Consider the following 26,648-nt stretch of genomic DNA (forward strand, 5'->3'; position numbering starts at 1 on the left):
GCCCGCCGAGCCGGCCGCACTGGCGGGGTACTGGCGGGGCACTGGCGGCTTTGGGCGCAGGGTCTGGGGGCTCCGCGGGCGCCGCCGGGGTGCCCGGCCGGGCCAGCCCCCGGCCCTGGGCGGATCCCGCCGGGCGGCGCGTCGGGGAAGGTCACCGGGGCAGCGCCGCATCCCGCGCTCCAGCTCCGCGCTAATTGCTCCTGGGAAGCTGATGTGGTTGCGACAGAGGACACGGGGCTTGCGAAGCTTCTTTAGCCCGTTTGAAGGTGTCGCTGCAAAAGCGATTTCCTCTTCCAACGTGCGCGAGATTTCCATGGCAAAACAAATCTGCAGAATGAGCAAACCCCCTTAGAAACAGGGGCTCTTTTCTGAGAGTCCCGAAGGCTGCTGACATTGGCTGGGTTGTACACATGGGCGAAGCCTTGGCATCGGGGCGTGCTGTGTGACATGTTCACAGCTCGAAAAACTCTATTTTATAATTCAGCTCTATGGTCTGAACCGTGGTCTGGCTAAAAGAAAATTCACAGCTTGGCTTCCTCCCAAAAGGAAAATGTAAAAAAAGCCTTTAGGGAGGGGAAAACAAGCCAGAAAGGAATTAGAGTGTTTCAAAGGTGAAATCTGAATAGGTGAGCCTGAACTTCTGAGAGAACCTGTTCCTACTCTTACGGAATTCAAATGGTTTTCCAGGTTACTGCAGAGGGAGTAGGCCTAGGACCATGGATATTCAGCACTGATGGTAGAAAGACAGGCATGGAAGTATTCTTCTGATGGAAGAGCAGGAATACGGTGTTCAGAAAGGCGAAATACCTTCTTAATAGAGTCCAATAAGTGCTAGATATCTTCCTCACTTGCCATTTGTAAGCAAGAATGCTCTGGTAAGAAAGTCATGACAGGAAGTACCGAGTGTTGTATTGTCATAATACGTTAATTTCTTCATTTTTCAAAGCATGTTACTCAGGTAAGAAGGGCTGATCCTTTAGTTATGCAACCTGAGGGAGGAGAGCAATGTATCTGTAATCAACTTGTAGTTCTGAAGAATTATTCTGACTAGAATTCTGTTTTAACTGTTTCATGTCATCAGTGTGTTTACTTCCTTTTATCTCATTTGCTTATGTGGATTTCGTTAGTGGTAGCGTGTATTGTATTACCCCATTTGCAGGAATCTTGAGTAATTAGTCTTGTATGGGGAAACAAGGTTTGAATTCAGATTTGGTTTTCCTGTTAGATCACATAATGTTAAAGACTTAGAAAAGGAAAGTGCAGCATTTCCAAATTCAGCATGCACAACGTGGTTTTCCTTTTAAATTAGGTTGCTGTTGTAATAGTTACTCTCTTGACTTTGTCTCTGCCAGTAACTGGTTATTTATTAGCCCACAGGTATATTTTTCAGAGATACAGGCATCCTAAAATTCTCTCCTTGGAATCTCAAGGATTCCTCAGAGTTCCAGCATTTATAAATGACAAAGGCAAATTCTTCTCAGAAGTTTTGGTCTTTTAACTTGTGGCATCAATCCAATTCTTTAGAAGAGATGAGTCAAGCCCATGGTTGACAGCTGACGTTAGGGTCCGTGAACAGTTCTGTAACTACCTCAGATTTCTCTTGGAGGTATCTAGTATGCTATGAGATGACTGGTTATTATCAGTTAGACTGACTGCTGGGAGCCCAAGGTATGGGACAGAATGGTTGGCTGCTCATGTGAATATGGCTCTGAAAGGTTTTGATAAGCCTGTAGGCATTTTGAAGCCTGTTCCTCTTCAGCTCTCTCAGTTTTAGCTGTGTTGTCTGTCTGCGTGCATGTGTGAGAAGGATCATAAATTCATCTTCGTAAACAAACTTCTTAGTGATTCCTTAAGTTCAATCTTCGTTGGGATAACTGTAAGCTGGCTCCAGGAATTGCATCAAGTTTTTTCTTAAAATGGGTTAAATACGAAGGTTTTGTCAAGAACAATGACATTGACTTTATGAGGGCCTCTCTCTCTAGCAGGGAACTTCCAAATGACAAAAACCAAAGTTCTTTCCCAACAGGAAGGTTTCCACTGAACCTGAGGAGGCAAAATACTCATTATTTCCTTTTCTCATTACAGCTGTTTTTTGAGGTTGTGGGATCTTTATTTTTTAACCAAAGTAGTATCTTCTTTCATGGAACTGCAATATTAAGAGCTGTCATGTGACTGTTGAAATCAATGGTAAAATTCTCTTTGACTTCATTGCAGAATCGGGCTCTTAGCAGTGATTGTACCATAAGCAATTGCATATAGCAGTGAACTGTAGTTCAGTTGTTAGCTTACAAATCACTGAGCTCCAGATGGGTGATGACTTTGTCTTTAAAGAAAGCTTTTATCACTATTTTAAGAAACATTATTGAGAGAAAGTATATGAAGTGTCAAATTGTATTACTTTCAACTCAAATTACTTGGCTTACTTTTTTGTATCTGCATATTTAGATCCTCTCTAGGAAGAACTACTTTCCTATGATTTCTTTTGCCAGTAGTGTGTGCAACCAAAGCTTGAGTATAATTAGGATTCCTAGTTACCGCTGTGAAGTGATAATGTCAGGTTTTTTACTAAAAAAAAATTTTTTTCTGGTAATATTTTACTAAAAAAAAATTATTTTCCCAAGTGGAGGAGGTCCTTCTGTTTACCTTGGAAGAGCTTTTGATGAGCTATGAAACTTTCTATCAAGATCTGTTATTTCTTGTAGCTTGGCCTGCATTTCTCTTTCTTGATTTCATCCAGTCACATACATGTACCATGCAGGAACGGCATCCTCGATCTAAGGAAAATAAGCTATTTAGCCGTAGCAGTGTCATGTGATGTGGAAGCTCTTGGCTGTGACACTGCTGCAGATAAAGCCTCCTTAGCTCCTGCTGGTAAATCCTTGTGTATCATGTTATGTAATTAATTTCACCTTCTGAGGTTCAGATTTCATACCAGTGGAGTACATTCATATTAAAGCTGAAACTTGACTTAACACTTTATTCACATTTGAATATACTCAGAAGCATTGGAAGTAGGTGGAACTCAGATTCAGACGGTTTAAACCTTTCTTCCTCTGACATAAATTTGGTCCACTTCACCTAGGATTTGCAGTGCATGTTTTAGGTGGGCTGGGCGAGGAGAGGATGGAGAGCAGCCCCAAGGAGAAGGACTTGGGGGGGTTGGGGGGTGGAAAACTGACTGTGAGCCAGCAACGTGCGCTGGCAGCCCAGAAAGCCACCTGTGTGCTGGGCTGCACCCAGAGCAGTGTGGGCAGCAGGGCGAGGGGGGGATTCTCCCCCTCTGCTCCGCTCTCGGGAGACCCCCCTGCAGTGCTGGGTCCAGCTCTGGGGGCACCAACAGCAGAAGGACATGGACCTGCTCGAGCGGGGCCAGAGGAGGCCACGAAGATGCTCGGGGGGCTGGAGCACCCCCCCTGTGAGGACAGGCTGAGAGAGTTGGGGTTGTACATTGGGGTGGAAGTGACAGAGCAATTTTAGGCCATTTATGTGGCTGCTGTTTCTCTCGTGACTTCATAAATATAAAATTAATGCAGCAGGGGACACATACAAGACCATCACGCTTTGTGTATGTGAGCTAGCTTTCTAATATCTCAAAGTATGAGGAACGTTTCTTCCCAGAGCAGAATTGGGCTCTAAATCAGGTGTCTAATGTGGAGATGCGTCTGCGTACTCTGAGCTGTATGACATATTTATTACTTGTAGTCAGGAAGTTCATGATCATGTTGAATGTTCTTATAATGAGTTTGTTTTCTTGGAATAGATAAGACATAAAGTATATATCATAATTCACTGAACATTCAGTGTGGTATCAAGAAAGAATTAGAATTGCAGTACAGATTTGTTTCATTTTACCTTTTTGTCATGACAAGGTTTTAACTCAAATTTCTCTCTAAAGAAGTCAATAGGAAGTTGCACCCCAAAACTTTAGGAAGCACAGGACTGATAATCCTGACTTTTTCTTATGCATATTAAATTATAATATTAGAGGAAAAAATGAAGATCCCTGTAGAACTGTGTGAGAGTGAACAGAAAGGTTTGTGATAGCTTTCTAGATAAATTACAGTCAATCATGTAAATATGCATTTCAGGACCATTTAAATACATATTTTCATAATCCATACTTTGAAGACTTTAAATGCACATTATTGACTGCAATAGGGTATGATATAAATATGTATCTAGACAGTGGTAAAGACATTTACTATTTTTATTGGACTGTGGTGACTATCTCTATTAATGGGTATTTTAAAAAAATGTATTTACCCAATAGACTAGAGGCTTTCTGAACAGCAGTGTGATTTATTGTGTATTATGGTAAAACCCTGATTACAAAGATGACTGGATGTTCTTAAGTTTTTTGTGCAGTTATGGTATTTCAGAAGCATCTGTACTTTGGTGATAGTGATACCTTTGTGGGATTCCTACATTGTGCTGATCTCGGAAACAGTTTAAACATCTTTTCCTCATTTGGATTATCATGGAGAATTTTATGAGATGAACTTGGATTTATAAAGCTAGGCCTATTCTAAGTTTTTGCAAGAGGTCTTCAACAGATCATTGATGAGATGCGAACAATAACTCAGTTAAATTTACAGACATCTCCTTTGATACAAGTGCTTACTTTATTAATATAAGTAGCTGAGTTGAATTCAATCTATCTTCTTAAAACATGCGAAGTACTGCATACCAGAAACGGTTAGGTCAGTAAAGTGAATGGGCAATAAAACCACCAGGGTTTAGTCAATACAAAGTGCTCATCTAGTGGTCTAGTACTTCTTTGTATTTCTTGAGCCAAATTAATTACTACACTTTCCAGTCCAATTAAGATTCTAGAGTATGTGAAACCATCCAGGCTCTGATTTATCATCCTTTAGAGCCCGAGTCTTGTCCTTCTTTCAGCTTATTGACTTAAGCTGAGCCATTCTTGGGAGTAAGGTATTGCTCAGCCATGAACAAGGATGATGCAATCAGAACATCTTTAAGTAAGGAGATTAACTTAACTGTTATGCATGGTTATACACTAATCTGTTGATTATTTACTGCTGAGCGGTATGACTGTCACTGAGCGGTATGACTGTCACTGACATTACCCAGAAAGAAATAGTTTAATAAACTAGGCTTCTTTATGACTAAATAAACTTTTTTATGTCTTTTGACAAACAGGCTATTAATATGTAGTTGAAGAAGGGAAATTCTCTCTGCCACCATACAATTTAACAGTGATGTAATGAAATCAACTCTAACCATTGCACAGTCCTCTGTCAGGTGGATTGGAGCAGTTTCTGCATGATATGAGCTCCAGGAAAGTGTGGGTGTGTAATGGAGTTGTCATGCAGGAGGAGATAAAGCTCAAACCCCCTGTTTTTAGAGGAACTCCCTGCGTTATCAAAACGAGGCTTTACATACATGTATGGGATTTTTAAAGCCTTTAGTGTTCTTATTTCCCTGGGCTATGTGCTCTGAAAAAGGAGACATTGCACAGAAACATAAAGCATAACTGTTGCAGTTAGAATTAGTACACTTACCATAACTTAGTAGTTTTGTCAGAGTTAGTGAATCCTCCTGTTTAGGAATCCATTGATATTTCTCTGCATCACGGTGCCGAGAGCACGAATAGGTCGTTGGCCTGACCAGTCTCACCTGGAGCTTCCACCCATGTCCCCTGACCAAGGGTTCCCTTGGAGCTCAGGTTGGTGCCGGCGGTTCCTGCCTGAGCTGTGTCCTGGGGGTGTCTGTCCCTCATCTTCTTTCTGTGCTGGGTGGGCCCTGGCCTGTTACCCTGTCTGGCCTGGCGGTCACTGAACTGTCAGTAGGACCCGTTGGTGTCACAGCTTCACGTGCCTGCCTCTGGTGCTGCAGGGTAAGCTCACTGCACAGCCTGTGTTTCAGGCGGGCCGGGGTCCAGGCTTGCCTTCCCTCAGGAAGCAGTCCTGCTCTCGCTGTTCCTTGACACTCTGTAGTCTGTCTCCACATCATTTTGTCTTCTCAATATGACTGTCAAACACTAAAAGCTGATCCTTTTTGAATTAATCGACATTTTGTGCATTTGCCACAAAGCGGTTGTTCTTACAAGTTGATTAAAAGAAATTAAAGAAACCTCTTTATAGCAAATGCAGAGACACTAATGGTTGTGTGAAAGTGAGACTTGGCATACCTGTTTGACATGTTTATGTTCTGGTGTGCTGGCAGTTAAATATCTTCAGGTGTTCCATCTCTCTATTTTCTCTCTTTCAAAATCAGGTACAGTCTTAAATGTAAAATAAAAGCAAAATATAGCCCTGCCTATTTTTCCCTGATGCACATACAAGTGGTATACCTGTTTACAGATTTTTAGAAGCCTAGTGGAAGTCTTGAAGACAAGAGAGGAGGCTCCTTCAATCAGAAAGCAGAGAAATACACACTACCTTCAATTTGTCCAGCTACAGCTGCATAAATAACTGATATGTTTGTGTTTCAGTGGGCAGTCCTGACAAATTAAAAGTTTAATCTTTTTAATTCTTTCTTCCCTTTTTAGTTCAGGATGGCTTACTGAATTCAGTCCCAAAACACTCAAGGTTTTGTCTGTCTTGTATTTAGAAACCCTTCCTCACTCTCATCCCCCCAAGCCATAGCTCAGCTGTTCTAGCCTTTCGTGGAAGAAGAACCAGTGTTAGGCTTTAGACTGTTGCTTAGGTTGGGGTCTGGGTTTTTCATTCTTTTCCTTTTTTAAATACTTTATATTATTAGGGTGTCTTGCTGCTTTAAAAACAGTATTGCAAGAGATGAGAGAAAGAAAGGCCTAAACATTTTTGCATGCTGAATGTAGTCATTATGCTACAAACTGTATCTCTGGTCCTAGTAGTACATTTCAGGCCTAGTTAATCAGAACTTTCTTGGAAGCCAAGGCTTTGAAGTGTATTCCAGGACGTGCTTAGGTCCCTTGCCATCACTGGACTGTCGTCTGCTGTCTGCCATCTAGAACTTCTCATGGGTTTGGGCTGGAAGAGTGTACTTCTGTACTTGGGAAGGAAGATGGGTATTTACAGACCCACGGAGTTAGTTCTTACCAGCATCGGACGGGTTGGCATTTAGGAGAAATTCTTAAAGGTGCCCATCCAAAGTGGTAGATGCATTTAGAGTGTTGTTTAGTTCTTGTAGCTTCTCTTTTGCATATTGTTTTTTATAATCTGTCATTGAACTAGTAAAATACAGTATCAACATAACTATTTTCATGCTTAAAATTCCTGGGCTAGAGTGTCATCTCAACTCTTGTTGTAGCAAATTTGTCAGTGTTTCTCAGAATGAACACTAGTGAAGGTGAGACAGTTTTCATAATTATTTGGCTCATTAGAGGTGCGGGAAGAGACAGGAAATAAAGAAAAGTTTGGTGTCTTATACTACAGTTGGTCTGTAATAAGAGAATGTGCTAATCTGAAAACCCTTTTTGTGGGCAAAGAGGAAACACACCTTATATATGAAGCCAAGAATTCTATTGTTAGAATAATTAAAATCCTAATAGTCTAATCCAGTGATTTTTATTAGTTCAAATCTAGTTATTACAGAAAAAGAGTAACTCTATGCAGAAAAAAGTCTCAGGAATAGTTACAGTTAAATAGAGTTTAAATTGTTACATTAATGCTTCTTAGTTTCTATCCCCTTTTCCTTTTTCCTAGAGATGGAAGGTTCATCCTTCCGTGGGTTACAGTAACTCACCCCCTGCCCCACCAACCTTAGGATGTGGAGCAGCGATGGAAGGTTCATCCTACACTATATCATCCTCCAATCCTGTGTTTCTACTTTTCAAGGTCTCTTCTGTCATACCAGGCCTGTATTCCTCTACACTGCATCCTTATGTTAGTCACAAATATCTCATTCTACACAAACTATTATCTGTAAAAACATGGTCGTGTTATACCGTAATAAGCAAAAATGAAACAAATTAGCCATAATCACTGGGTCAGAAGAAAAATTGCTGTTACAGTTAAACCGAATGAAAACAAACCTGGAGGTGATTTAGTAAATTCAGTAACTGATCTTCACTTGGATGTGAAAAAAATTGCTCTGCATTAGCGCCTGAAATGCAAAAGCACACAACATTCACAGTTGCTTAACTGTGTTTACCATTTATTTTTTCCTGTTGCTAGTACCTGGCTTGGAGGCAGTCAGATTTACAAAATCTGCTAGTGTGAGTACATAATTTTCCCTAGCAGCTGGGTATTATGTCAAGGAGACAGTGTCTCATTAATGACTATTAGCCTAATACAGTAGTACAGAAACATCTAGCAGGATAACGTAAATTAAGCTGACTTAGAACTATTAAAGCACATACACATAAGAGCTTTTCTGTGAGGTTAGGAGCAAGGTGTGTTGGATGAAATATGACTCTGCTTTGTTTAATATGATGAAGACAAACACATCCCCAAATTTGTTAACAACCTTGTTTTGTTACAGTGAAGGCTAAGCAAAGCATAATGGCTGTGCATTGTACAACATATATAGAAGCCTGGACAGTTAGGTTTTCATACGTAGTCTTCTGCTGAACTTGTACTGATTCCTTTGAAGAAGGTGTTTCAATCATAGGTTGAGGAAGCAGGGAAGAAGTATCAAAAAAATCCGTGAAGACAAACAGAATAACCTTTGAAAGTTCCTTCCAACTTTCTTTTCTATGTTCACTTATTTGGGAGGTGGTCAAGTCTCAGCAAGTTTGAGAGCTGGAAGCCCCAATAAAAAGCAGTGTTTGTGTGGGATACCTCTATTCCTGTCACCCTTTGCAGTGTTTGTAGCAGCTCCTGGTCAAGTTCAGACACAGTAGACAGTATTTCGCCTTGGGTCAATATTAATTGCTTAAAAATTCATTTCCTCTTTCCTCTTGGATAGAGAAAATAGGCAAGATGGGAGATCTGGCTCATAGTAGTCATTGGACTGTGCTGACCTAGATGAACTAATGGGATCTCATTCAGGTGGTGTGATACACAGGACATAAACTGGGAAAGCAGTGACAAGCCTAATAAGTAATTACTGGGAAAAAACAGGTTTATTGTAAACCAGTGTTTTACTTTTGCTAGAATGACAGGAAATAAATGCCTGGCAGCTATTAGAGTTATATAGATGTCTTAGAGATCTAAGTTTTCTTAGGCAACAAATCCCAAGAGTAACTGAGTATAATTTTGGACAGAAGACCTGTGCAACTTAAATTTTGTGATAATGTTGTTGTGTTTTTTCTTTCTTTTTTTTTCCTTTTTCCTCCATATTGCTCAGTCTGAATTTGTTGGTACCAAGCTTTTATGATCCTGGAATACCAGTCTCTGGAATTCACCTCTCTCCAGATATAGATAGAATACCTTTATACCCACCATTCTGAATAATAGAGCTGCAATCCATATGAAACATCAGGTTTGTGGGTTTGTTTTCATATCACAATAATCTGCTGTGGCATTTCACAGCATCTGGACTGCTATAGGCACCCATAAGTAAAAGTAGCCAGGAGGAAATCTCTCTAGTTTGTGGGATAATCCCACACAACCTATTGCTGATGTAGAAATTCAGTGCTGTCCGCATGCCCATACAAATTATGGGGAATTTTTACAGCCAGGGATGGGATGCTTCTGACTGTTCCTTCAAAGGAAAGGCCACACAGCAATATTTGCGCATTTCCAGCCTCAATCCACATAAGTGAAATCATCTTTTCCCTGCTAGATTGTGCTGAAGAGAGCTGCAGCAAGTGACCACGCTCCTTGAGTGTACTCTGTTGAGCAGCCACTTTGAAGTCAAAGCTCTTTTATTGTACTAAAACATGAAACCGTGCCTTTGATTGGCCTCAGACTGCTGCCAAGATGAGGAAGTTTGGCCTAAAGAGATCCTCTCCCTAAAGATGTAGGTGGGTTACTTCTCCAGCAGGAAGTCCCATGCTTGTACCTGTTTCTTAAACCAGGAGATAATCTGTTAACATACATGGTTTAGTGTGTGCTTCTGATGTGATAAGGGTGGGAACCTGTTTCTGCTTGAGGAGCATGTGTCGCCAGAAAGAGGAGCTCTAACACATGGGTGGGCCAGGACTGCTTAATTATCTCTTCTGCACCGCTGATAATACATAGAAGAAAGTAAGTGTCTTTTTCAGGTTAACAGGTTCCTGCTGGGCCAATTGCATGCAGAGCAGCTGTACTTGTACAGGCTGATGTGCCATGGAATCTGGTAGCTGAATTAGTATCCTTCATAATAAGTGTAGTTTGAAATAAATGAATATGCTGAATAATAGCTCTGTTATTTATTATTTAAGATTATCTGTACTGGATGTTACAGTAAAACTAATTGTTTTTTTAATCACTTATACTTTTCTACAAGAGTTAGAATTTCTTGGACGTGATCAGGTTGCTAAAAAACAGCTGACTAACAGTGTAGCAAAATACAGTATTTATTTTTAGATTTTTTTTTTTTCCCCAGCAGAATGGTAAATAGTTCCTATGCTGTTGCTTTGCTCTGTCTGACAAAAGGCAATGAGATTTATCTGTGAATAACCCTTTTTGTTGGTTTCAGTACAATGCAATATCTGTGCTAGCATCTAGACAACTGCTATAAACAGGAAAATGATAATAAGTGCTATGTGCCTGTGACCAATACTCTTGAACTCTTGTAATATTTACCCCATAAGTAATGTAAAGGTTTGAGTGGAATTTGTGATATAATAAAATGCTTAGATACATACATATATATGTATTTAGGAAAATATGTACAGAATATGTGCATACATATATATTTCCTTGTTAGCATTTTTCTGGCATCTGTCCAGGTCTGTACTACACCTAGACAAAACACTAGTAACAGAACTATTACAGCCATGAATTCAGAATTTCATTTAGAAAGCAAGTAACATAATATATGCCTACATTGTATTTCTGTTGGTGTAGTTCATGCTGAATAGACCCTTGCTAATTTATGCTGATGACTCTTCACAAATGACTGGGTGTTGTGGCAAGAAGAACGTAACACTAGTACAGCCTCTTGCCACAGGCTTGAGTCTGGCCACCATTTTGGGACTCCAGTCCTCCAGTCTGAGGGACAACATCCATCTCAGCAGCTCTCTTGAAGCTTATTTTGCAGTTGTAGAGAAAATAATAAAAAGAGCTCAGCTACTGGAAACTGCCAGCTTTTTTTTTCTGATTCTTTTGTACCAAAGGGCTTCCCTTTCAACTAAGGGAATAAAAAAATTGGTAGGTAGTGAGTGGTTTGGGATACTGAAAAACAAAACAGGAAGAGAAATCAATGAAGGTTTCTTAACAAAACCAACCACAAAGCAATTGAATCTGTAACTGGGGGTAGTAAACAAATAAACAAACCCAATAGAATTCTGAACCATAAACTATAAATGAAGTTGTATAGTACCCCTGGAAATGTGGCATTGCAAGCACAAGGAAATAAACCCCCCAGCTTCCAAGAGCTCTTTTCCAAGACTTTTCCCTGTTATGTGCACTGTAACCACTGCTGGAAAAAGATATATGAGAAAACCTATGAATGTTGTTTATTTATGCTCTATCTCACTCAAACGTGTAAGGAAAATATAGTAACAAAGGACGACACAGTAAAGGAGCAATTTGGAGAAGTGTTTCTTTTCTCCCCAAAGAATGACTTCTGTTGATGCTGGCAACTGCCCACAACAGCTGCATTTGCCAGTCAAGCTGGGAACTCGCATCCATGCAAGTATCAAAGTGGAATTAATACTTTCTCTCTGACAGTGTTAGAACATCTTAGCACTTGATATAATGTCAAAGTATAAACATCAGTGTTAGGAAACCTCAGTGGACTCACTGAACAATCTAAAGTGATGTTGGAATTGACCTAGAGTAAGGGCTGACAGACACACGAGCTAGTTCACAGCCTCTCCTGCCTTTCTTGTCTATGTCACAATGCATGTAAGCACATGGGTTGAGAAGAATTGGAGATAAACTGTTTTGCACATTGGTAATCCAGGAGATCTCTGGTAACAGTAGCATTTTTCTGAGATGGATCTGCCACCTATCTTGGAGGTTAACGGTATGCACCTGATTCAAATGGCCGCACCTGATCTGTGTAAAAATCCTTCATGTTTTGAGATTTTTTTAGTAAAAACTATTAAAAAAAAAAAAAAGTAAAAATATTCCAGCATTATGAATACAGTCTCTATGGCTGACTCTATGCTAGTAGAGTAAATATGGAAGTATGCAGGCTCAAGTTCTGGCGTGCAGTTGTCTGTATCATGTAGCTGTTAGGACCTTCAGTAGCAAAGTTCTATGATTCTATCATTCACTGATGGATTATTCTACAAGGAATTAAGAGATATCCCTAGATCAGCTCTTGTCCTTATGGGTGGTTTTAACTTCCCAGATGTCAGCTGGGAATATCATACAGCAGACACAAGCAGGTCCAGGAAATTCCCAAAACACGTTGGAGATAACTTCTTGGTGCAGGTACTAAGGGAGCCGACTAGGAGAGGTGCCTCCTAGATTTGCTGTGTGTAAACAGAGAGGGACTTGTGCACCAAATGGTGATTGGTGGCTGTTCTTGGTCACAGCGACTATGAAGTTGTGGAGTTTCAAAGAGTTGTTGACAGGAAGGAAACTGCCAGCAGAACTTTGGCCCTGGCCATGGGAAGAGCAGACTTGGGGCTGCTGAAAGAGCTGGTTAGTAAGGTCCTCTGGAAATCTACTTTTGAAGGCATTGGGGTCCATGATGCTGGTCACTTTTTAAGCGCTGTCTCTTAAGAGTGCAGGAGCAGGCAACTCCAAAGTGTGGGAAGTCAAGCAAGCAAGGCAGAAGGCTGGCTTGGCTGAGTAGGGATCTTCTAGAACTTGGGTAGAAAAGGAAGTGTATGGACATTGGAAGCAAGGACAGGCAATGCAGGAGGACTACAGAGATGCTGTTCACCACTGTACAGAGAAAACTTGTGCAGCCAAAGCTCACTTACCATTTAAGATGGCCAGCACTGTGGAGGACAACAAAAGGGCTTTTTAAAATATGTTAACAGCAAAAGGAGGATCAGGGATAATAGTGGTTTGTGAGGTTGGTCAGCTCACAAGTAGGGATGTAGACAAGGTGGAGACATTTAACGCCTTCTTCGTCTCTATCTTCAACACTGATGATGGGCCCTGGGACCCACGGAGCCCTGTGTTGGAAGACTGTAACTGCGGGGATGATAAACTCCCAGCTGACCCGGAACTTGTTAGAGACTTGCTGCTCCAGCTGAATGTGAATGAGGCTCTGGTGCCCAATAGGATTCATCCCAGGGTACTGAAAGAGCTGGCTGACATTATTGTGGGACCTCTCTCCATTATTTTTCAGTGGTCAAGGGAGTCTGGAGAGGTCCCAGTCAACTAGAAGCTGACAAATGGTGTCCCAATTTTCAAGAAGGGTAAAAAGGAAGACCCTGTTAATTACAGGCCTGTCAGTCTCACTTCAGTGCCTGGTAAAATTATGGAGAAGGTTATTATGAAGAAGTGTTACTGAGAAAACACTTGAGAGGCGATGCAGTCATTGGTTATAGACAGCACAGGTTCTCAAGGGAATGGCCCTGTCCAACCAACTTAATTTCCTTTTATGACAAGGTCACCCATCTAGTTGACCAGGGGAAGCCAGTAGATATGGAGTTTTTTTATTTTAGTAAAGCTTTTGATACTGTCTTTCACAGTATCCTTCCGGACTGAATGTCCGGCATGCAGCTAGACAAGTCCGTAATATGTTGGGTGAATGGCAGGTTGGGCACAAAGAGTTATAGCAAATGGGGTGACAGCAGGCTGGCAGATCTAGGAGGAGCGGCTGAGGTCACCTGGCTTGTTCAGCTTGGAGAAGAGAAGGCTGAGGGGGGACGTCATCCCAGTCTACAACTTCCTCAACCTCCCCCTCGTGGAGGAGGAGATGCTGAGCTCCTCTCTCTGGTGACCAGCAATAGAACATGAGGGAATGGAATGAAACTGTGTCAGAGGAAGTTCAGACCAGACATTAGGAAAAGGCTCTTCACTGAGAGCATGGTCAGTCCCTGGAACAGGCTCCCCAGGGAGGTCGTCACGGCACGAAGCCTGTCAGAGTTCAAGGAGCATCTGGATGATGCTCTTAGTCATATGGTTTAGTTTTAGGTAGTTCTGTGAGGAGCAGGGAGTGGGACTTGATGATCCTTATGGGTCCCTTCCAGCTGGAGATATTCTATGATCATTAAGACTCCTCACAGTAATCCAGAGCTTGATTACTTGCAGGGTCTGGTCCAAGGCCCGTAGTATGGAAAAAAAGGCGGAATAGGGAGAAATCCTCCAAAATCCAAAAGGACCTGGTGGTGATGTTCTCTTAACAGACAGTGAAGTTAGTGATGAATTTGACTTTGTGGACAGAATTTTCAAATTAAACCAAAATATCTCAAAGGTGTGTAACTACCAAACTTCATCATGCTGCCCTAGTTTATAGGGGTGTGGACGATGGAAATGTGGAGGGTCAGTTAATGTGTTTTTTTCACCTGTTTTTTGGCTTTTAAGCTGTTGGGTCAGTTCAGTTAGCAGGATCGGTTAATGGTAATATTACACTCAGTGTGAGAATGAAAACCCATTAGATCTGACTAGTCCTAACAGTCTCTAACTTGCACTAAACTATGTTGTCTTTAACCATTTTCTCTCATATTCAAGGGCAAAGTATAGTTATATGTGAGTGCCAGAGCTTTGTAATTATTCTTTAGAAGGCATCCTGCAGTGAATTTGCTATTAAGTATTTAATTTGCCTGTAAAATAATGGCTGAGTCGTAGCTGTCCAACTAAATAGGAGCAACTTAATGGCAGTGGTCCTTAATATAGGCTGCTATATATTTTAAAAGATTCAGTTTTCTCTTGTTTACAGTTAAAATTCTGCTTCTATTAAGTGAAACTGAAAGAGGAAGTGGTTTCTGTTCTTACTGTGCAAGCCATTGAGCCCCTACTTATACTTTTGTGTGCTACATTTACATTTAATGGCAAGTACATGTTATGTTATCTTCCTCTGCTGATTCAGTTGCCGTACAAAAGCAGTGGCAAATTACATTGTGGTTACTTGCAGCTTCCTCCTGCCCATTTGAGGAACCATCTCTCAACTAAATGCTGCTAATGTTACTAGTGTAGATGCTTCTAAGTAATTGTGAGGTTGCATTCCTGCAAGGATAAAGAAAGTTTATGCAAATTATTAGTATAGATGACAAGTTCTTGTCCTATAGCTGCTGTCATTACAAGCCTCTGTTTTGACATCATCTGCGACTGCTGCGCACCTTGCGTCTGGAGTGTCTGCTTTGTCTTTCAAGATTGTGTTCATCTATGTTCTATGGGTCTTTTTGTTACAAAATGACAGTTTTGCTTGAAAATACAGTTCTAGTTTTTTGCCTGCTCCTTTCCTCTGTTTTAGAGGAATTTTGTGAACTTTCCTCCCTACCCTCACTGTACTGGTTTCAACATTACGGATCTGACCTACAGCAAAATAAAAGTGAGTGAAAGGCAAGGAATTTGATGTTTTCTTCTGTGTTACATTTGCATTGTATATACGTCACCATCAGAACTATTTTTTTTTTAAAGGTAATTGCAGGTGGCCAAAATATAATCATATATAGAATACAAGATTTCTATCAGGATGAATTCGTACTTGACTTCCAGCTGTGAATTCTCTGTAATGCATGATTCTTCCCTCTAGAGAAAACTGCTGTTTTCTTTTGGCAAAACCTCAGTAGTGATAAACATTGATGAGCAAGTTGTTGGAGGTGATTTTGTTGATTTGTTTTGCGGCTTTCATAGCACTAGGTAGAAAGCAGTTTGCAGCAGATTTTCTATACAGCTGAAAGTTATTTGCAAATCTTTTCCAAATCTTCTGGTGAGTTAAGATGCTGAATCTGTAATAAAATAAACATTTTGGCTATGAGAAAAAAATCTTCCTTTGAAAGCACCGAGTGTGATGAATGTTGTCATGGATTGTCACATTAGAAAAAGATCAGGAAATATTTAATGGGTAAAGAAAGCCTCTTGTTTTCATCACTTAGCTTTTAATGACTTGTGTGTTGCTCAAGACAGGAAAACTTGTAGAATATGTGAAAAGAAGCTCACACTTCAGAACCATTTCTCCAGTCACTTTTCTTGAACAAGTAATACACTCAAAGCAATTGTAAATGTAATTGTACGGATGCAACTCTGACAAAGTATCAGAGTATCCCAGAAATAATATATCTTAATACCTAATGATACCTCTTGTTTGGCTTGATGTACTTGTTTCTGGTGATGCACTGTGCAAAACAACTGAAACACTAAGACTAGAAATATGAGTAGGATGGAATGTGAACTGTGGTACAGATTTTTGCTTGAATTTTCTAGTGAGTGGGCAGTATTTAAAGGGGGGGGGGGGGAATCCAGACATGGAGGTAAATAAAATGCCGTCTTTTTAATTCTTTAAGTCTGAATGATGGCTTTTATGCATATTGTGAAAACACATAATTGCTTCAGTGTTCCAGCATGAGTTGGATAACAGCTAAAGTAGGGCTTATCAGGGTAGGTATCAAAATCATAGTGAGGGAGATGGTGACCATGTCTTGACATAAAATAGTTGGCAAGCACATAGCTAAAAACAAAAAAATTGGAGATAGTCAGAAAGCATAATGACGCAGGCCAGTAATACCCTGATTACTTCCTTCTCTAAGGTGGCGCCTTCTATGTCATAATGGCTTTGCATGAAACTTGCTCAAATACTGTAACCTTTCTGCAACCGAAATAATTGTAGTTTTCTCAGATTAAATTGCATTTCCTAATTCCAGTAGCATTACCTGCTTTATGGGCTATTTAGCAAAGAACTATACTGTGCCTTCCTCTAAAGCCTCATCCTGGTCTTGATGTTAATTCAGCAGAATTTTATTAGTTCTTTGATAATGTTAACTGCAATTTAATATTTATTCACTGTAAGGGTAATCATTGCATGAGATTAAAATAGAGAAATGAGATTTGTATAAATTTACTTCCTCTCAAAATGATTTGGGCAAATTGCATTTCTAGACAAACATGACAAATTGCTGATATTTCAAAATACTAGGATGTGAATACTAGTTGTATAAAACATTTTTATGTCTAAGGTTGATCAGAATGAGAACCTGTCCAGGAGCAGCCCTGTTGCATAATATGGCACAGTAGAATGACAATAAAAATGTGATTAGGAAAGAGAATGGAGAAGAATTTGGAATTCAGGATGGAGGATTAACTAAGGACATGTGAAGTAGGAAAATGAGGATTGAAGGACATATGGTACAGAAGGAAAAGGATTACAGGCCCTGGAACATTGGAGGTCACAGATCACTGGAATATAAATTACGAATCCTTGCACACGTTCTGCTTATACTTTAGCCAGAGGAATTCCATGGAGATTTGCCTATTACTAAGGGATTGCTATCTTAAAAGAACAGTCATTTCTGCTGAACTGGAAAGGAAGTGTGTAGTTTGCTAGCTAAGTATAGGTGATGCAAGTGTTATCATGCAATAACACATGGACATGTCACCCTGGAGTGTTAAAATCTTGCATTTCAGGGTTGCAGTAAAAAAAGTCCTTCCAATTACAATTTTAAATCTATATACGTGTATGCTCGCAGACACACACGGAAACAAAATTGTAGGTAAAATACAATAATTGCAAAATTGCTAGTTAGTAGTATTTTTTTGGCTTCTCCACAGATTTGGAATATTTAGTGAGTGCTGATAATAAATTCATGCATTTCACACTTATATGTAGTATCGTACAGATATAGTGTCCTTCTCCTCACTCTCCTTTTTTTAAAGAGATTAGTGGATTAACAGAATGCTACAGAAAAAGTAGGGTATAAGCATGCACTGTGAAATCTCCCCTTCACACACTGACAGTTTAGTTTTGCGATACCTTTTGTTCGTATCAACCAGAGGCTCATCAGAGCGAATACTACGGTGTGGTGGTTCACTGTAGAAGGCAAATTCAGACTGCAGACCATGAAATTTATGTTGATGTGCAATTCTCTCAAGGTCGCAAGAGGCTAGATCAATGTGCTATGGTAATGCATTCTGTAAGCTCAATTCTAATGTAAGCATGGTATCTAAAGGCCTTGAAAAGAGTGCTGGGACCTGCCCTGTCTGCAAATAAATGTGTCCTGAGTGCCTTCTATCAGTGTACCATTGTGAAAGACATAGAATTCTTCATGGCACCACTAACAGAGTTACTAGCCACAGAAGCCTCTCTTACTGCTATAAACTTCAATGTAGCGAAGCAAGTTAGCAGCACTTTCATGGCTGAATGTTAGGCTTAGGTGCTTTGCAGCATTTGGCAAGAATCAAAGACAGACTGTACTTCAGTACATCTTTTTGGTAACTGTGTACTAGAACTGACGTCATACGTGGCAAAGTGTAAGTAACCTGAGTGTTAACATGTGCCACTCTAAATACATCTTTTGTTGGGACGTATAACAACAGCAATAATAATTAGTTATTGTTTATTATTATTATTATTATTCTAATCTTTCTTGACTATACTTTTCAGCACCAGATAGATACCCCTAATAGAAAAAAGCATTGCAGTGGATTCAGCAACAAAAATGAAATGCTGTAGGCTCAATTTTCAGGATTAGTTTGCTTCTAATTCCTAGGATTTCACAATTTTCACAGAATATTACAACTTCATCCTGATAGTCTTTTATAAGAGCAGGAACTCTAGTTTCCAGTTATAATCTATGCAATTATTAATATTTACTAAATAGAAGATAGCAATTTATAGGAATACATTGGAGATTAAACTAGAGACTAGCTTTCAGGCATCTGGGCCTAGTATTAACCATTTTAAGATGAGAAAATAGTACTAGAAATTCCAGTCAGCAAGTTCTTATATCCATTACAATTTTACTGTTCATTGTTGTTCCTAAAATGTTAGGGGACATCTGCAGTGCATAAAGCTGAGCCTAGGACTGTAGAATCCTCTTTGTGACTTTTTGTAAGGAGGTGAGGCATGTTTCACTTCTGAGACTGGGAAGGAATTTTCTGATCTTCCAACAGATCCTTATTTTTATGGCTTCCACTTTCTCTTACGTTTTTGCAGCTCTCCTAAAAAACTTTCTCAGTGTTGCTGAGATTAGTATGTATTCTGAGAATCTCCCCAAATCGTATTTTACCTCCTACTTTGGTCTGGTTCTGATTTATCTTTGAGGTGTTTCTTCTACACAAGTTACTTGTCAGTCTTTTAAATATTCATGTGTTAAACAGTCATGTTAAATATTCACATCCACAGTGGGCTGTGATTTTTATCCCTGCCCCCCCCCCCCCCCCCCCCCCCCAAGCTGGAATCACTTTTCATGCCATTTGTGTATAAAGTCTGGAGTTGTTACAAAGCCTGTCAGAGTACCTTTTCCCTCTTAGAGAACAGTGAGGATCTGAACCAGCATTTACATTTGACAAAATGACCAGCTTTTGGATCTTGAACATTCTCCTCGTAAGATGCTACTGAGGCCTATGCTAGCATTCCTGTAATGGAGCAGACATTGGGTTGGGTTAGCACTGAGTAGTCTTTCTGTTGAACAGCATGTTGTTTAGGCTGTAGAAAGCAGTGTAGAAATTTTCCTACAGGTTTTATCTTTTCTAATCACCTCTTCACTAATTCCACATACCTTATGGTTGATCCACATCTAATGATTCTTATATATGGGTTTTACTCCTACAATAATTTCAGTCTGGACTGAGCATTCAGGACTGTTATTTATTCCATTGTGCCGGTGAATTTGGTTCTAAATTGATACACCAACAGCAGTAGAAAATGTGTTCCTAATTGCATCACAAACTGGGAAATCTGCAAACCAGTTATAATAAACTGAGGCTTATACATTGAAGACATCATGTATTTTGCTTCTGAAATGGAGGGGAGAATCTGAGCCAGCTCAGTGTGCTCTAGAAAGGAACTTGACACCTGCTTCTGCAGGAACAGGTTGTTTCATAGAAAGACTTTTCTCATAATGCCTAGTGCTCTGTATAGAGGACTGGGGATGCATGTCTGCAGAATATCATTGCAAGTTAGCCTGTGAACCGGTTATTGAGCCACCATATATCTGTTTTTTCAGATATCTAGCTAATGTGAAGTTTTTCAAACGTAATCCTCTTACATTCAAAATCATTCAAGCAATTTTCAGATCACCATTCAAATAATGTGGGTGTTTTTTTTTTTATTGTAGCACCTAATAAATAGGTGTATGGAGACGTGATTTTCTGCATCAGTGTAGCAATATCTCATTAACTGTGTATGTTGGAAATGCTGACAAATTCCTTTCAGGTACGAAAACCTTTTAAGTAATGTTGGATTACTTTATTAACAGTCTTATTACTTAGGAATAGAATCTGGCTCAATGAATGCAGACCAGCTTGGCATAACATGTTGTGCCTTTAGGGGTCTACAGAGACAGAAAACATCAATAGTCACAGTCCCCTTCTTTTGTCTAAGAACACATTTGGCTTTGTTTAAACTGAAGCTTTTGATTCCAGAGGATTTTTAATGAAGACAAAATAGAGAATATAGTGGAAGTCTGTGTTTTATTAATAAGCGTAAAAAACTTGGAACGAAGGGTCTCTTCTGACCATTTCTAAGCAACTGTAAGGGATTTGTTTGCTCAAATAAATTCTTAAATTAAATCTGCCGGTGTTACCGTTATGTGAATAATTTTACTGTTCAGATACACAGAGCCATTGTTAACACCAGTAAGACTGCAGAGCACATACTACAGTTAATGGCAGTAGTCCCAGAAATGAAGGCAAAATAAATGAAAATGTGGCTGCCTATTAAAATACTGGATTTAATTAACATAATCTTACAAACTCTACTTGTAACTGCATATCTAATGGTTCAAAAATACCCATGGAGAGCTGGTGCTTTGTCCATTATACCAGGCAGTGTGCTGTACTTAGACGGCTTTCAGAAAGGCAGGCATTCATAATAATGCATCTTATGTACAGTGTTAGATAAATTTTAACCCCTGTTGAAGCAGCAATAGTCATGAATCACCCAATCTCCATCTGAATAGTTTTATTTATACCATTCTTTTTTTTAAAAAAGGGTATCTCTACAAAATATGTGTATCTATACAGAGAATAGCCAGTGAATTAGCAAGTGTATAATGATAAGGCTTTTTAATCATACCCGTGAGTCACTCATTTTCTGGACAAATCTATTGTTTGCCTGACGTTGTAATCAGTCTAAAGCATAATCAGTTATTTTTGTATTCAAATATCATGCCAGATACTAGTAGCCAGGTGCAAAAATTGGTCGTGCAGTTGGACAGTTAGACTTTCAGACAGAACTGTGTGTACATTGTTCAAAAAATGCCCTTTGTAAAGGGAAAATAAAACATTTTTTAGCTTTCAGAAATGCTTTAAATTATCAACATACTTGTGATATGTTAAATTCTCCAGAGCAATGTAGTGTAGTTTACCAGATACTGCTCTGCATACACCATCTATCGGTATTCAGCAATGTTCAGGTAAATCAACCCTTCAAATCATTGTGGAGGGTATTCTTTTAAGAGAAAATGTTTTACTTGAATAAGCTTGAATTTCTGATATGTTGTTCTTTTAGAAAAATTAGTGAGTCGCTCTTTATGTAATCATCCTGCTGCCAGGGCATGGTTTGCCTCGGGGAGCCGGGCCGCGCGCCCCGTGACTCGGCGGGCAGGGCCGGGACCTTGGGGCCGGGGCTGTCCCGGGGCGCCCAGGAAAGCCGGCAGGGTCGGCCGGGGGACCAGGAGCGAGCCCAGGCCGCTGGCACGGCCGTGGCGAGGAGGCAGGGCTGGCGTCAGGCCGGTGGCGCAGCTCGGCGGGCAAGGGTGAGGGCCGGCTCTGGTGGGACGAGCAGGGAGAAGGGCTCCATGGTGGCGGGCCGGGGGCGGGCAGCGCGCCCAGCACAGCCACGGCCGCGAGGCAGCGGGAGCTGCGCCTCAGGGCGGGGCCGTGGGCAGGGGACGTGGGGCTGGGCCAGGCCCCCCCAGAGGCAGCGGGTGGAGGGCAGCCCGCCGCCGCGCCATGCTGAGCTCGGCCAGGCCGCCCAGCCTGCGCGCCAGGCAGAGCTTGCAGGGCCGTCGCACTTGCGCTGCCCTTAGTCGTCTGTGGTCCGAAAAGCTGTGTGTATGGCTTAGACCTGAATTAGGGCGGAAACTGTGCTACTTTGTAAGAATGTACTTTGTAGATCTCTGTTCCCCTTCCCCCAGAATAAAGGACTGGGGGGGGTGAATATTTGTATGTTCTATTGAAAAACAAAGGCTGAGAGACAGTAGTTTGTTGAGTGAATCGGGATGTCTGCTTGAAATTTTAAGAAATTATCCTAATTTCTTAATGTTATTCAAAGAAGCGGAACTTCACGTGTTACTTCTGTCAGTAGATTACACCAAGGAATACCCTCATTCACTTCCCTGGTTTTGAACTGACCGACACTACAGAGTTCTTCTTCAAATACTTCTACTCACGTAGGAAGGAAAACATAATTTGTAATGCTACTTCCAGTACTCTATTTACATCTAAAAGAAATTCTGACTGCGTTAACTTGCTTTGTTTTAACTTGCAGGTACTGTATAGACTATATTGTTTGTTTTCTAGTGGATACTTTTTAGTATAAAAAAATGATAGGCAATAAGAGCCAATTTTAAATTACTGTTTGATCTTAGTTCTTAAGGGAACATCTGTGAACATCTGTGAATTGTCTCCATTTTGAAGTAATTAATCGCATAGGACCAAGCTTCCATCTTACAGAAAATTATAGTTGTTATTAAAGATCAGAGTCCGCTAGAGTGCTAAACATTTAGTGGAATAAATGTTGTTAGTCCTGAAAATGTATTTAGAGAAGTGTTAATAGTCTAATTTCCCCTTAACAAAAAATTACAACTTGTTCCAGAGCTGAAGGTTATCTTGCTTATTTTATGCCTTCCCTTTGATTTCAGTATCAGGCTCATTTAGATTGTAGTAATAGTGATGGGTTTTTTGTTGTTGTCTGAAAAACCAGATTATTTTCTGATTCCTGTGTTGACCTGCAGGAATACAGTTCCTCCTAAAAGTGGGGTCCTAGTTGTGAAAGTGAACTCACCAGTTGCTGAACGTGCTCAGCAGGCATGTTGTCAGAGGGCTGCTGAAATGGAAGAGTAGTACATGTGTACTACGCCAGGAACAGGGTAGTACACGCCAGGAACAGAGTCTCCAAGACGTGAAGAGCTAAAAAAGGGAGATAAAACTAAGGTAATCGTCTTTAAAATTTGGATGCCTGAAATGTTGTTTTCAAGATACAAGCTGCATTTTAAAATGTAAAAAAAAAAAAAAAAGGGTAGAACTTTACCTTACTGTTTTGCCTTCTAGAGAACTGAATAAGTAATCATAACTGAAAAATTAAACAATTGTTACATTTGGAATTATAGGGCAACATGAGACACATGATAGCTATGTACACTTTATGTTGGACATTTTAACAACATGTTACATTAGGATTTTTGATGTCTAATTTTCACAGATAATGTTAGCTCACTAGACAAATTCAGCTAACCAAAACCAGGCAACCATTGGCCATTCTTAGTTTAAATCAGCAGCCATTAGAAAAGGCCTGGTATGCGGAAGAGGAGAGATCTTCAAAACTATGCTTTGCTGTTAAGGCTCTTATTACTGCAGTTTCAAGATGGCTTTTGTGAATTAGACATTGGTTTATTCAGAAGGTTGTGGGTCTGACTGTCCTCTTGCTTGCAAAGTTATTGAATACATTTGTGCAAATGAAATAGTGGCAAATAGATGATGTACACAAAGTCCAGAATAATCCAGGTTTTGTTTCTTCCACCTGTCATTTTTATATCTGTAAAATGTGTATAATTGTACTTCCTTTCCCAGTAGAAACAGTGCAGTGGTTTAATTATTGATGGTAAACGCTGATAGATAATACCCTCCTTCTGAGGTTATGAAAGTGTTATTTTAATGATTTATAGAAAAGGTCTAGATGGTATGGTATCTGCATACAGCATTTTACAGCATAAGATAAACTAGAAAAGGTAGCAATGATATGTAATGATATAAAGCATTTGGGGCTAGAGAGTCAGCTAGGAGGAAAAAATCATTGGCTAGCATCTGTCGTCCTAGATCAACTGGAGTAAAGCAGCCTAGAAACAGAAACCTCTCGCATTTTCTGATCCTGGATAGGAAGCATTTGATTATTTCAAAACATCACTTTTTCTATTAAAGCATCATCAAAGACTATATTTTAGATGCTGTTTTTTCTAAAGCATGAGAGCATGTTTCAAGACCAAGCACCCTTCCTAGCTGGATTAATAAGTAAAAATGTTGGGAAAAGGAGATATTTAACAAAAACAGTTACATCAAACATAACTGTATCATGACAGCTTGCTTTTCTCTGGAGTTCACCCAGTCTTCTGGGCCCAATCTCACTTTAACAAAATGTCTCATAGAATCTCAGAATAGTTGAGGTTGCAGAGAAGTACTCTTCCCACACACTTTACTCCATTTTGGAAGAATCTTGGTAGCTGTGTCTTTGCTTGGAAATTCCGTGGAACGTGTGGCTGCAATAGTCCCAGACCAAGAATAAGAAATGGAATCTGGGAGACAAAAGAACAAACAGTATTTAATTTCTAAAGAAAAATTTTGGGGAACAGCTAATAAGATCATTGAAATGGGAGCCTTAATGATGCTGTGTAGGTGATCCAAACTGCTGGCAAGCTTACTGTTTGATGTTTAGAGAAATGTAAAATCTCCACTCTAGCTATCAGTATTCTTGATTGCATGGTAGAATTGCAGTTTAGTGACCAATTAAGTTGTAGTATATTAATTACACATCCCCTTTCTGTGGGTAGTTGTTTGAGAACCAGCATATTTCAAAATCTGCCTAATAACCTATGTTATCACTAGTATCAGAAGAATATTAGCTGCAGACCTTTGAAATCTGATCGTATAATGCTGGTCAAACAGATTTTGATATTTTGTCTATTCTTAAGTCAACATGGACAACATGTTAATTGTACAGGCATCAGCTCAGGAAAAAAAGGTTGCATAATTCTTGGGGAAACTGACAGTCAGCTGGGTGTCTGATGTGCTGTCATTCACTTTGTCTTGTGGCTATGACATGGAGAACATCATGCTTCTTCAGACACATGACTAATTAGGGTAATGCAATAACATTAATTTTAAAGTTTTGGATTCTTAGCGCTTAATTTAGTGCTTGGTGTTCTTACCATGGTGGAAAAAAAGGTCAGCCTTCTCCATTGGACTGTTGCTGACCTCAGGATTCCCAGGCAATTCGCTTTATGGTAGGTACGTATGTAGTGCTTGTGGCCTGGACTGCTTGGGAAGCAAAGGTTAGAAGTGACGCGGAACTACATAGTACTTTGGCCTTCTTGAAACCTCCTTAAACCCTTGTCTTTCACTGTGTTGTGTTTTTTCCCCCTCTTCTTTTATCATGTCCTTCAGTAAGACTTGTGGAGGTTTGTGAGCAGCGCTGAATGCCCTCAGCTCTGCTGTAGTCAGTGGCAGTCGTTTCTGAAACTCAGACTGAATGTGGGTGGACAACTGTGACTTGCATGTGAAGATTTGTGTCCTTGCAACTGTGTAAAGAAAAGGATGCTTATGTGATGGCCCGTTTGTCTCATCCGCCACTTCCTCTTCCTTCTTTGCCTTTCAATTTTTTGCAAGTCGTGGGCCGGTATCAGTAGTATAAAGGCAGTACTGGGTTCAAATATTGTTTGGGTTTCAACACTTTGCCTAGTTCCTGAGTGTGCCCTGGGTGACCATTGCCTCCCGAGTTAGCTCCTTGAACATTCTGAGTGGTGGCTGTCGGCGGGCAGATAACCTGAGCATCATGGTCAGCCAGCGATCACAATGTAATTCCAAAACTTCTGTATGCTTTGCCTTTCCAGAAAAACAGGGAATGTAGTGGAAAGCTGATGGAAAACTACAGGAGGGAAGGAATGTGTGGACATGGAAATGAATTGAATTGTGTGGGAGTGTTAGAGAATGTAGAAGACAGAGCATTTTGACTAGTGTCATTTGTTCTGCTGTTGCACTGCAGCTTTTCTTCCCATGTATTAATCTTTCTGAAAATTCCAGAGAGGGAATGAATTCACACCAGTCTAATACAGTAGCAAGTGCATAGCACCATGAAGAGTTGTTCCCTTGGGTGTGTAGTTTATTGGAGAATTCATTACACTGTACATTAATAAAAATTTGCCTGTTCTGGTTGCTATTTGTTACTGCAGTTCCTGATTTGTGAGTTGATCAAAAACCTCTTGCAAAATGTTTTGCTTTGAAATCTGGATGATTGTCATATGATAGAGCAAATGATTTTTCGTTACTGTTAATAACTTTCCTCTTGCAATACTGTTACCAATCTAAGTCACCAGTTAAATCTCTTTGAAGCTTTGTATTCTGGGAATTTCTAATACAATGAATGGTAAGAGTACTTTTGGCATTTGGTAGAAAAAACCTAATTGCTGGGTAATAGCATAATAAGAAATTTTCAGTTAAAACATTTAAAGGAAGGAATGATTATTTTTTCATATTGGGAAGAAAGAACTTACTGGTCTGGCTGTATATTACATACTAAATATTGGCGTAGGGGCAGGATTCTTGGTTGATCCACTCTGAGCTACCCAAACATGTACGTAATTGTGTTCTTCCTGGCAGTAACTCTTTACA

At 40.1% G+C, this 26,648-nt stretch overlaps 1 protein-coding gene across 1 annotated transcript in view; it reads left to right on the top strand.

The window, feature by feature from the left end:
- Window positions 1–26,648, top strand: part of SLC44A5 (solute carrier family 44 member 5) — an 89,328-nt gene that overhangs the window by 484 nt on the left and 62,196 nt on the right. The gene's annotated exons all lie outside the window — the stretch shown is intronic.

This window comes from Strix uralensis, chromosome 8, assembly GCF_047716275.1.
Source record: "Strix uralensis isolate ZFMK-TIS-50842 chromosome 8, bStrUra1, whole genome shotgun sequence".
NCBI lineage: Eukaryota > Metazoa > Chordata > Aves > Strigiformes > Strigidae > Strix > Strix uralensis.